Source organism: Notamacropus eugenii, chromosome 5, assembly GCF_028372415.1.
Source record: "Notamacropus eugenii isolate mMacEug1 chromosome 5, mMacEug1.pri_v2, whole genome shotgun sequence".
Classification (NCBI taxonomy): domain Eukaryota; kingdom Metazoa; phylum Chordata; class Mammalia; order Diprotodontia; family Macropodidae; genus Notamacropus; species Notamacropus eugenii.
The window spans coordinates 293,860,622-293,871,847 of record NC_092876.1 but is presented as its reverse complement, the minus strand read 5'-3'; the positions used below and the strand labels follow the sequence as shown (position 1 = coordinate 293,871,847).

Below are 11,226 nucleotides of genomic sequence, written 5' to 3'. Positions count from 1 at the left end.
TGAATCCTCTTTAAAATCCGTTTTCAACATTTTTCCTTATGACTACATAAAAACATGACCCCCAGAACATGATTGAGGACTCAAACTCCATTTCAGCCTGTGTATTTCTTCCAGACTTATACCACCAAACACTGACATCCCTAGCCTATACTTGGATCATGCCTCTATCAGGTAAGGCTTCTAGGCTTCTGAATATTGCCAGCATGAGACCCTGAACTTTTATCTTCACCTTCCCTTTAAACTACAGCCAGTTACTCTGTCCCAATAATTTGGTCTGACTCCCAGCCCTGACTGGTTCTGACCTATCCTGTTCGTAAACCATCCACAAGACATGCCTAACATAAAATACCTACTGGAAAACTGTGTTAGAAGAAGAAGGGAATAGGCGATATCCACCAGGAGAAAAAATGCTGCTGCTCCAAGGGATATAACTTAGGAGTTATTTCAGCTTCTGCTACCAGAGTCAGCATTGGAGTCAACTGGACAATTTAATCTTCCCTGGACAACTTAAAAAGTAAGTTTATTGGCTGAACCTGCGATTTTCCTCCTGGTGAGGAAATTGTTTCTCCAATGCTCATCTGCAGGAACTCTACAACTTTTTATCTTAAGAGAGTTGCTTGGAGGGCTGAGAAGTTATGTGATTTGTTCAGGGTCATGCAGCCAAAGGATGACAGAGGCAGGGTGTTAACAGGCAGAGCATCCTGATTCTGAAGCCTGCTTTCCATCTGTTATTCAATTTGGCTTCTCTGCACAACTTATAAATGAGACTTAGTCCATCTAAATTGTTATTACATCAATGTCCTTCTAGTAATATCTTGTGCTTTATAATTTACAAAACGTTTTCTCTAACATATATTTGATCCTCACAACAAACTTGTGTAATACATAGTAAATCCAGCACTATTCCCATTTCACATACTCCAAGAGTTTAAAAAAAGATGCTTCAATCTGCACTCAGAGTTCATCAGTTCTCTCTCTGGAGGTGGATAGAATGTTTTTTGTCATGAGTCCTTTGGAATTATCTTGGACCATTGTCTTGATCAGAGTAACTTAGTCTTTCAAAGTTAAACATCCTCACAATATTTCTGTTACTATTTACAATGTTCACCTGACACTTCACTTTTCATGAGTTCATAGAAGTCTTATCAGGTTTTTCTGAAAACATCTTATTTATCATTTTTTATAGCACAATAGTAGTCCATCACAATCATACACCACAACTTGATTAGTCATTTTCCAAATGATGGTCATTTCCATAATTTCCAATTCTTTGCCACCACAAAAAGAACTGCTATAAATATTTTTGTACAAAAAGGTCTATTTCTGTTTTGTTTGATTTCTTTGGGATACAGACCCAGTAGTGGTATTCTTGGTTCAAAAAATATGCACAGTTTTATAACCCTTTGGCCATAGTTCCAAATTGTTCTGTAGAATGGATGGGCTAGTTCAGAACTCCACCAACAGTGCATTAATGTCCCTATTTTTCCACATTCCCTTCTTCATTTATCATTTCCTTTTTCTCTCCTGTTAACCTATCTGATGGGTATGATGTGGTACCTCAGAACTGTTTTAATTTACATTTCTTTATTCTGTAGTGATTTAGATCATTATAGTATATGACTATTGATTGATGACTGATTTCTTTCTCTGTGGCTCTTATTTTTATAAATTTGATTCTGTTCTCTATATATTTGAGAAATGAAGCTTTCATCAGAGAAACTTGCTACAAAAATTCTTTTGCAGTTTTCTGTTTTCCTTCTCATTTTAGCTTCATTAGTTTTGTTTATTCAAAAGCTTCTTAATTTCAAGTATCAAAATTAATCTATTTTACTTCCTGTAATCTCCTCTATTTCTGGTGGTCATAAAATCTTTCCTTAGCCATAGATCTGACAAGTACATTTTTCCACGCTCCCTTGATTTAATTACAATATCATATTCAGTTATTTTGTCCACAATTAAGTTAAATCCAGTGCCTAGACCTATCCAACATAATTTTATTTATCAGGAGTTTAAAAAGGTTTCTTTGAAATCTTTTCCTATTGCCAGAGTTAGAATTCCTTTCCTCCTTAGACCCTCTTTCTTGATTTTTCCTTTAATTTATACTAGCTAGCAGCTTCTTTGTATATAAAACATTATATTTGGTGGAAGCCTATTATAATGTGGGTTATTATTATCTTGATTCTGATTATACCTCAGGTCAAATCATATTGCCTGAAACATCACGACATTAAGAGAAAAGCCTGGAGGGAGTTGAAGGAGGATAGAAAGGAGTTGGAGAAAGGCTAATGTTAGTCTTTTTGCCAAACACTATAATTTTAAAGGAATTCTATTTTATTGAATTTCTGTCCTTTTTGACTGCTGACTTAGATTGCAAAATCCTAGTGGATTGTGCCTTAGTCTGTTTTATTTGATGCTATGGGAGTTTGAATGCATGTATGCATGCATTAATAAATGAATGAATCTTATAAGTTATTGAGTAGGTATGGTCTCTTGCCTTAAGTAGTTTTGTTGTACTAATGTAACAGAAAACAAGAGTTAAATGAGATTGGCTATCATACAATCTCTGATTTAGTAACTTGTGTGTGTGTGTCTGTGTGTGTGTGTGCGTGTTTGAATGGGGGGAAGGAAAGGAGGGAGGGAGAGAGGATATACAAAATCATTATCATTCACAAGGAAGTTTGGGGGCCAAACAAGGCTTGTTTTCAGCAGTTTCCCCACCAGTGATCTCATCTATTTTTATTTTGTTATTCTAGCCAAGAAATTAATATCTGTAATTATGTTAACTCCTGGCTGCTTTGGTCTTCACCACTATAGAATCACCAAAACCCAGCAAAACTTCATCATAAATAATCAGCAAGAGGCCAACCTCATTGAATTTTTGGATAAGGTAGCTAAATTGTCAAACCAGTGTAAAGCCAAAGACAAAATATATCTGGATTTCAACAAATCGTGTGTTGTAGATTCTCATGGGATGCATAGAAAGATGTATATTAGAATATAATGAGGTGAATTTGTAGCTAGTTAAATGAATGGACTTCCCCCAAAGTAGTTACTGTCACTTGGAAGGTTGTTTCTAATGTAGTGTCGCAAAGGTCTTTGATCCTGAGTTATTCAACATTTTTATCAGCAACTTGTTTGAGGTTATATATAGAAAGTTTGTTAATTTTTCACATGGCACAAAGGTTGTATGAGTAGCCAACATGGTAGAAAACAATCAAAGTAGAAGAGAACTAGTAGCCTATAGCTATCACCAGAATACAAAAATCTAGAATTTAGAAGAAATAAATAAAAATTTATATGTCCAAATTTCCAAAAATGTTACCGCATAAGTACAGGATAAAGGACAGATTCCTAAACAAGATTAATTGAGAAAAAGCATCTAGTAGCTTAACTTAGGCTACCTTGATAAAAATGGAAAAATTATAGTCACCTCGTACTCTGTATGGTTAGATTATATCTAGAATATAATGTTCATTTCTGGGCACTGCATTTTAGGCAGGAGATATACAAGTTTCAAAAAAAAAAAAAAAAGCAGTAACAAGGATGTTGAAGAGAATGGACACTGGGCCATAGAAAGAGTTAAGGGAATAGGGATCTTATGCTTGGAGAAGACAAGGGTTTTGGGCATCATAATTGTCTTTAAGTTTTTGAAAGCTTATCATAGAGAAGGGAGATTAAACTTGTTCTGGCTGGCCTCAGATGCTAGGACTAGAAATGATGGATGGAAGTGGAAAAGAATTTGAGCTGTCTTGAAACTGGAAGTAATGATGTTCCCTCTCTGGCATTCTTTTAATGAAATTCAGATAATGACTTGTCAGGTACAGCATAAAGTTCACGTTCAGAAAGGAGCTGCAGCTGAGTACAATACCAGCATGGTAAGGGGCCCTTAATATGTGTTTGTTGGCTGGTGCTTTGATTGACTGCCCTTCTCAGTCTGCTTGAACTCTTAAAATTATATAATTCTAATCTTAATGTGATCTGACCATTAAAGTATTGCTTCCTGCTTCTAAATTTGCTGACGATTTCTTCCTAAAATCCAAGAAAACATGTCGGATTTATCTTTTTTTCCTCAAGCACAGTGCTCTCTTAGGGAATGTATAATATATGATAAGATTATGATACAATAGGTTGCTTAGGCAGGTAAATAATTCTATTTTAACACATCTTCTAGAGAGCTTAAAACAGTGCTGTATATTGATTGAGAAGTATATTAGATTAAGAGGACAGAGACCTGGGTTCTAATCTTTGTCCTGACACTAAATAACTACGTGTCTTAGGGTAAGTAATTTCATTTTATAGACTTGGTTAATTTATTTGACACAGGAAGGTGTTAGACTATATGATTCTGAAACTTCATCAAAGCTTTAAGAGAAAGCTTGGAGTAGTGGACAGAAAATTAGCTTTGGAACACGAAGTTCCAGTCCATTTTCTGACACACAGGTTTTGAATGACCTACAAAGCTATTAAACCTGTCAGTGTTTCAAGTATTTTTTGTAAGACCATAGGTGGTAGAGAAGGCAAAACTATATTATTAAGAGGAGTTTCTGTAGATCCATAACTCTCTATGTCAAGGAAACACAAACATAGTACTCTTTGTCTTATAAACAAAAGTAATTGACTTGATAAAGAAGAAGAAAAAAGCATCACTAGGGAAAGAAAGTTGGGAATGACTTAGAGTTACTTCCATTTCATTGACAGCAGTGACAGCATTTCGCATTAGCCAGTGGGCACTTTCACATCCAATATCCCATTTGATTACTAATGACAACTCAGTGGAGAGACAGCCTAACTTGATGGATAGAGAGTCAGCTTCAAAACCAGCCTCAAAGTACTAGGTTCAAGTCCCATGACTGTTACATGTTATATGACCCTGGGCAAGTCATTTAACCACTCAGTGTTCCAGGCAACTCTCTAAGATGATAAGTTGGATTGAAAATTTCAACATGCATTGGCAGAGGGAGTTCCCACACCTGGGAGTAGGGGTATACTAGAGTACTCTAATAATGGCTACCAAGAGTCAAATATTAAAATTTTAATATGAACATTTACACCACAGAACCCAGTATAAATCAGGGCTTGATTTATTGTTTTGTAGTGTAGATGAGAAGTATCAAACACAGGGCAATGTAGCATACAACACTCCTTAGGGCAACGCCACCCAGATGAAAATTTAGTTCCAATCTGATTTTAATGTGTTGATACGTTAATAAAAAAGAAATATATAAATATATGGTTGTCTAAGTCAAAATCCAACTGGCTGGGATCCTTATGGATGTTTTAGAGTCTATTGTTTCTATTTGAGTTTGACAATACCGGTTAATCTTTAAAAAGTATTGGAGAAATGGTTAATAATGCAGATTAAATTTCAAAAGAATGTGTCATGGAGACATTCATCAACTCCTACTTCTCCTCCTTCTCCTACTTTTTCAGAGCTAGATGCTAAATATACATCCCTGGCTGGAAGTTTCTTATACCAATGAAATCATAGGTCCAGTCCTTTGTCCTACTACAATTCTAAATGAAATACTGTTGATAATCGGACAGACTGCAGCAAAATCAGGAGAATAGCAATTTCTGTTGCTGCTCTTTTTAAATTAAGGATCAAGTTAGAAGATTGACCTTTCAAATCTCTTTTTTTAAAAAAAATGTTTATTTTATTTTTAATTTATGGAATAAAACAAGCATTTCTATAGTGTAGTATAAATAAAAAATGAGTGTGCATGAAATTACAAATTGAATATGTATAATTTGCTCTTCCTTTTAAAAATTTAATAATAACATGATGTAAATTTCTTTTTTTTTCTCCCTCCCTGACCTAGAGATGGCTACCATTAGACACAAAGATATATATGTGTGTGTACGTATACATATACACATATATAAAAATACACATACACATACATATGTATATATACATATATAGATATAAAACACATGACACATATGTGTATATCATATATGTATATGTAAAATCATTCTATACGTACTTCTATTTATCAGTTCTTTCTCTGGATGCAGAAAATGTCTCATAAAATTTCACATCTCTTAAAGTATTCACATTGGTTGGTATGAATTAAAATTATAATTATAACTCCATAAACTTATTCAGTATATGTATTTATTCAAATACATATATATGTATATGAGCATATGTATCTGTATATGTATGTATGTGTATGTGTGTGTATAATGCCACTTAAGATTCATTCTATTTAGGCAGCTACCTGCTCTGCCATGAAAGTAGAAAATATTTGCCATCAGGTGAATATCACCTGATCCTTCTTTCTTTTCCAGAAAGGCCTTCAGTCTGATAAGCCAAAGAATTTGGCAGCAACATAATGGCATAGTTAACAGAGGTATAAAGATGGGGGATTGGGGATGGGAAATCAGCTGTGTGACATAAGAGTGCCCATAATAAGGATTACATTCAGTAGCTTTGGAGGTAGGCAGCCTACCCTTTTGAACCTCTTTCCTTGGCCTCAATCCAGTCAGGTCAGTGATTTCAATACTTAGTTCTTACAACTGACGCCATTAACATTATCCTGGAAGATGTGGCATCAATAAATTATTATTTAACTCTGCGAGGGGAATACATGCTTAGTCCTTTTTAAATTGTTGTGTTACTCCTGGCAAACTCAGAGCTTGGCCTTTGTTGATCTCTGAAACTACATTGGATCAATTGTCTCACTTGTCCCTACTCGGTATAATGTTCACAAAGGACAGGGTGGGCTTTCATGCGAATGAAGTCCAAGTGTGCTTTCCATTTTTCCGCTTGGCATCCCTGCTTCACTTCTCTCTTTCTTTTCCTTAAATGTGACTCCTTTTCCAACACCCACAAGACATCCTATAACATTTGTTGCTGCTAACTGGTTCCGATATTCCTCATTTCCTTTCTCTTGCCTCAGAGGAGGAGTTCTATATTCAAAATAACAAACAAAAATGTTAGTGAACCTCGCTGGGAAGCTAAATAAATGATCAGATGCACAGGCAACAAACTAAATTACTCAAATTCTCTCAGGTCCCAAACTGACTTTGCAAATATTCCTTGCTCCTCCCATTCCATTACTTCTTCCCTATTGCTGAATGCCTCCTGAACTGGAAATTGGGTTTATCCTGTTTTTAAAATCTTTTCTCATGCTAGTTAAATTGGGGGCTGATTTGTAAACATCACTCCTGGGTTAGTCTAGGATGTGTCCGTTAGTGTTTATAACTTGTTTGCAAATTACTTTAGGGAAATGCTAGCTTTTTAGACTTAGCAAGTTCTCAAATATTAGAAGTGGTGCTTCTGGATTTGTCATATTTAAGATGACTCTTGATGAATGGTTTGGCTATTTGAGGAAATTTAAAAGGAAACAAAAGTTGCAAAGCAATTGTCTTAGAAGATCATGCATTTTTTTTTTTTTACAAATGACACAATATTACCCTTCTTTGCAGTGAAAAAAAACCCCAAACAACAAAAAAAAGTATATCTTTCAACAGCTAGGGCTCATTAGATTGTAAAGGCTAATTAGGATACAGATAAGAAAATAGGCTTCATGAAAATTCAGGTTGCAACTGGAACAGTCAGTGAATTCTGAGGAGGAATAATTCAAAAAAGAATAATGTATATAAATCTCAGTGGGTTTTCTTAAAGAAAAAAAGTGTATTTATTTAAGGTAATAGTGGACAATATGTTCCATTCACATCCCTCAGCCCACCCCTATATGAACCAAATGTTCCCTATTGCAATAATAAAATCTTTCTTCAACAGGTGAAGGAGCCTTAAATTGACTGGCTATCTAAATGAACAGACTTCCGCTAAATGAAAAGGATGCTCATATCTAACATGGTACTGGAAGAAAAAAATTCCTCTATGAAGAAAATTTCTGGGGACTGATGAATGGAGACCCATTTGTTATCTCTTGTATCACTCAAGCTGGGACTTCTCCATCTTTTTTACTTAATTGACCATAATAAGCCCGACTATTGGTCACTTCAGTAAACTACTTGGCTTTTAAAAATATAAACATGGACATATATCTTACATGGAGAAAATGAAATTTCTCTGCAGTAAAATATAATAAAAATGGTTGTGGGATGTACAATTCTAAATAAAAATCTTTTTAATTTGTCTTGGTAGTTGAAGGAGGGAAAAGTACAGTAAATGGAGTTTGTGTGCTTTGCAAGCAGTTTCTGAAAATGACAATGCTGAGCCTATTTAGTTCTCATAATTACCTGTCATCATGTTTCCAGGGCTGGGATGGTGATGAGGGAAGAACTCATGGCCCTGCAGTGCTGACTGGGAGATAGGGATTTGGGAGATGCCTATGGCTCCTTCCTTTTACTCTTCACAGGGTAGGGAAACTTGCCCAGCTGACACTTTTCAGTGTCTGGATGAAGACAGTAAGTGCCCCCAAGCAATAACACCTACCCTAGAGGGTCAAAAGAAAATGTCGTGAGGAGCTTGCTAATACTGCTAGGACCAAAAACATGAGACACTCCTATTTTTAGGTAGACACTTTTCTTTTGCAATGACTTAAGACTCCATATAAAACACCTGGATGGATGGATGTAATAAATTCCCATTACTACTCTGCTGCATTTCGGTAAGGTTGAGTTTTATTTCAAATTATGGAATTGTAGGTTGTTCTACATTCCTCCTCTGATTGCTTTCCCAGTTTTGTTTGTGAGCAGGAGGCTACATGAATCCCTTGGAATGTGAAATCTTACACTTGAAAAAAAAAACACTACTCCATTACTTTCTCTCGCCTTATGCCCAATTTGCTTCAGGTGACTTTCATTTTTACATCAATAATATTAATGTGAAAGAAGGCAGTATCTGGGAAGTACTTAGAATAGGGGAGAGGCTTTCAAAATATCATTGAACTCTCTATCTTTCTGTCAAGGACATAGGGATAAATATAGCAATTCAAAGAAAACAAAGCTGAAGATGAATGAGGACGATCAAAGCAACTTTGGTGGTTGTGATTTGAGAGTTGCTGTTATTTGGATTTAAGGATTTGTTGTTCATTTTTAGAGAAGTTGAAGGAGAATGCTATTCTGTGAGGTAATTAACTAGGCATCTGACTAGTGCCCAGATTAATGAAAAAAATAGAGTACTGAATCTAGAAGGTCCGATGTCCCTCAGTAAGTTGGAAGGCACGTTGTTGTGTCAATGTGTAACAAAGCTCAGAGTTCAATTAACGATCTATGGAGTGATTCAACCTGCAAAACAATTGTGAAATTTGCCTTCTCTTTAGCTGTCTTCTGCTTGAGAAGGCTATAAAAAGTCATTAGAATACAAACTTTCAAGGGCAGAAGTTGTTTCACTCGTGTTTGTTAGCACTTTACTTAGAAACATGAAGTTCATAAATACTTAAAAGTTTTGGAGAGTGAAATGATTTTTCTAATCAGTGCAGGTATTTCTTTTCTTTTAAGCTTACATCTACCTATCTGTCTTCCTATCTATCTATCCATCTATCTATCTATCTATCTGTCTGTCTGTCTGTCTGTCTGTCTGTCTGTCTGTCTGTTTGTCTAATTTTGTCCCTCCCATTGCTCCCCTAAATTCCAGCTGAGAGAAAAATACACTCATTATGTAAATGCATAGTAAGATAATGATAATAATCCCCACATTTACCCTGTCTTAAAATGTATATCTCTATTTGCATTTTAAGTTAATGATTTCTTGAATAAGGCAAATAGGGTATTTCATCTTTATTTGTTTAAAAACATGGTTTATCACTGTACCCTGCACAGATCATAGTTCTAAAGTCTTTCAAAGATGTTTTTCCCTAAAATGAAAGAATTATATGATTTCCTATCATTGTATAACTTATTTTCCTAGGTTTGCTCACTTGTATCTGCATGAGTTCATGAGAGAGGTTTTCCCAGAGTCCTCAGAAATTTTGTCATTTCTTAAGGTGTAATAATATTTGTTACTTTCAGATGCCATACATCATTTATCCATTTCCCAATAGGAGAATACTCCCATAATTTCAGCTTTTTTGGCTACCAAAAAGGAACATTCATAAATATTTTTGCACATATGCGTCCTTTTACACTTTGATTTATTTCTTTGAGGTATAGGTCTACTTGTAAGTGGGTCAAAAGTTTTGCATAGTTTGATAACTTTTGGAGACATACTTCCAAATGGTTGTTGATGAATCATTCATTGATTTTAATAAGCTCTCTTATGGTATTCACTTATGATTCAATAGAAGGAGAAGATCACTGACAATGAGGGACTACATTACAACTCACTAATCAGTTTGGATATGAGATTCATGAAGAAGTCCATTAATCTGATAATTCAAAACCTCCTCCCATTCTGTCTCCAACACACTTTTTTTAGTCTTTTCTTTCACTATTTCCACATAAGAGTTCTTCACAATCATCAAAGTTTCTTCAACTTTGCTTTTGCCTTCCTTTATACCTGGAAAGTTCGTCTTGACTCACATTTCCCAATTTATACCTTTGAAATTCTCCCTTCTCTTCAAGAAGCAACTAATCCATCATATCAGTTAATTCTTCTCTGATATCCCTAGCTAGATGCAATTATTCCTCTTCATGAACTCACTCATGGACCCTTATTTGTATCCCTTTAGGATCCATCTTTGACTCTTCATTTGCCTTAATTCACTGTATCCATTTAGTTCCCAAGGCTTGTTAATTCTACCTCCTCAGTATCTTTAACTTCTATCCTCTCGAATTCAAACCCTTATCAACTCTCATTTTAATTATTGCAACAATAGTAGCTGCCATTTATGGAGTACCTAGTTAGCCACTGTTCTAAGAGCTTTATAAACATTAACTCATTTTATGCTTACAACAGCCCTTGGAGATAGTTAATATCATTATCCCCATTTTACAGTAGAGGAAGCTGAAGCAAAGAGAAATTAATTGCCCAAGGAGATAGGGCTAGCAAATGTCTGGGTCTATATTTGAATTTAGATCTTCCTGATTCTATTCCCAGAACTCTAACCAATTCACAACTTACAGATTCCTAATAGCTTCTCCCATCTTCATAGAGTTGATTCTAGATTCTGAACAGAGAAATACAAAATTAGCAATACTCTCTGCCATTATTTTATAGAAATGTTATAACAAATATATAGTCTGGCAAATGCAAGCTAATTTGAAGAGAAAGAGAACTAAAAAATAGAGAGGGGAGAAGCAAGAAAACAAGAAAATATATGATACACACATATACGTATTTACATAACTATACGTACACACACACACACA

General features: G+C 35.1%; 1 long non-coding RNA gene across 2 annotated transcripts in view; it reads left to right on the top strand.

Annotated features, from left to right (window-relative positions):
* The first annotated feature begins 286 nt into the window (after positions 1 to 286).
* Positions 287 to 11,226, top strand: part of LOC140506235 (uncharacterized) — a 148,879-nt gene continuing 137,939 nt past the window's right edge. The window contains exons 1-2 of one of the 2 annotated variants that reach the window (XR_011967824.1): positions 287 to 514; positions 7,751 to 8,111. This is a non-coding gene — a long non-coding RNA (uncharacterized lncRNA). Of the gene's footprint in view, positions 515 to 7,750; positions 8,112 to 11,226 lie in introns of those variants that run through there. The other variant, XR_011967825.1, reaches the window with a different exon arrangement.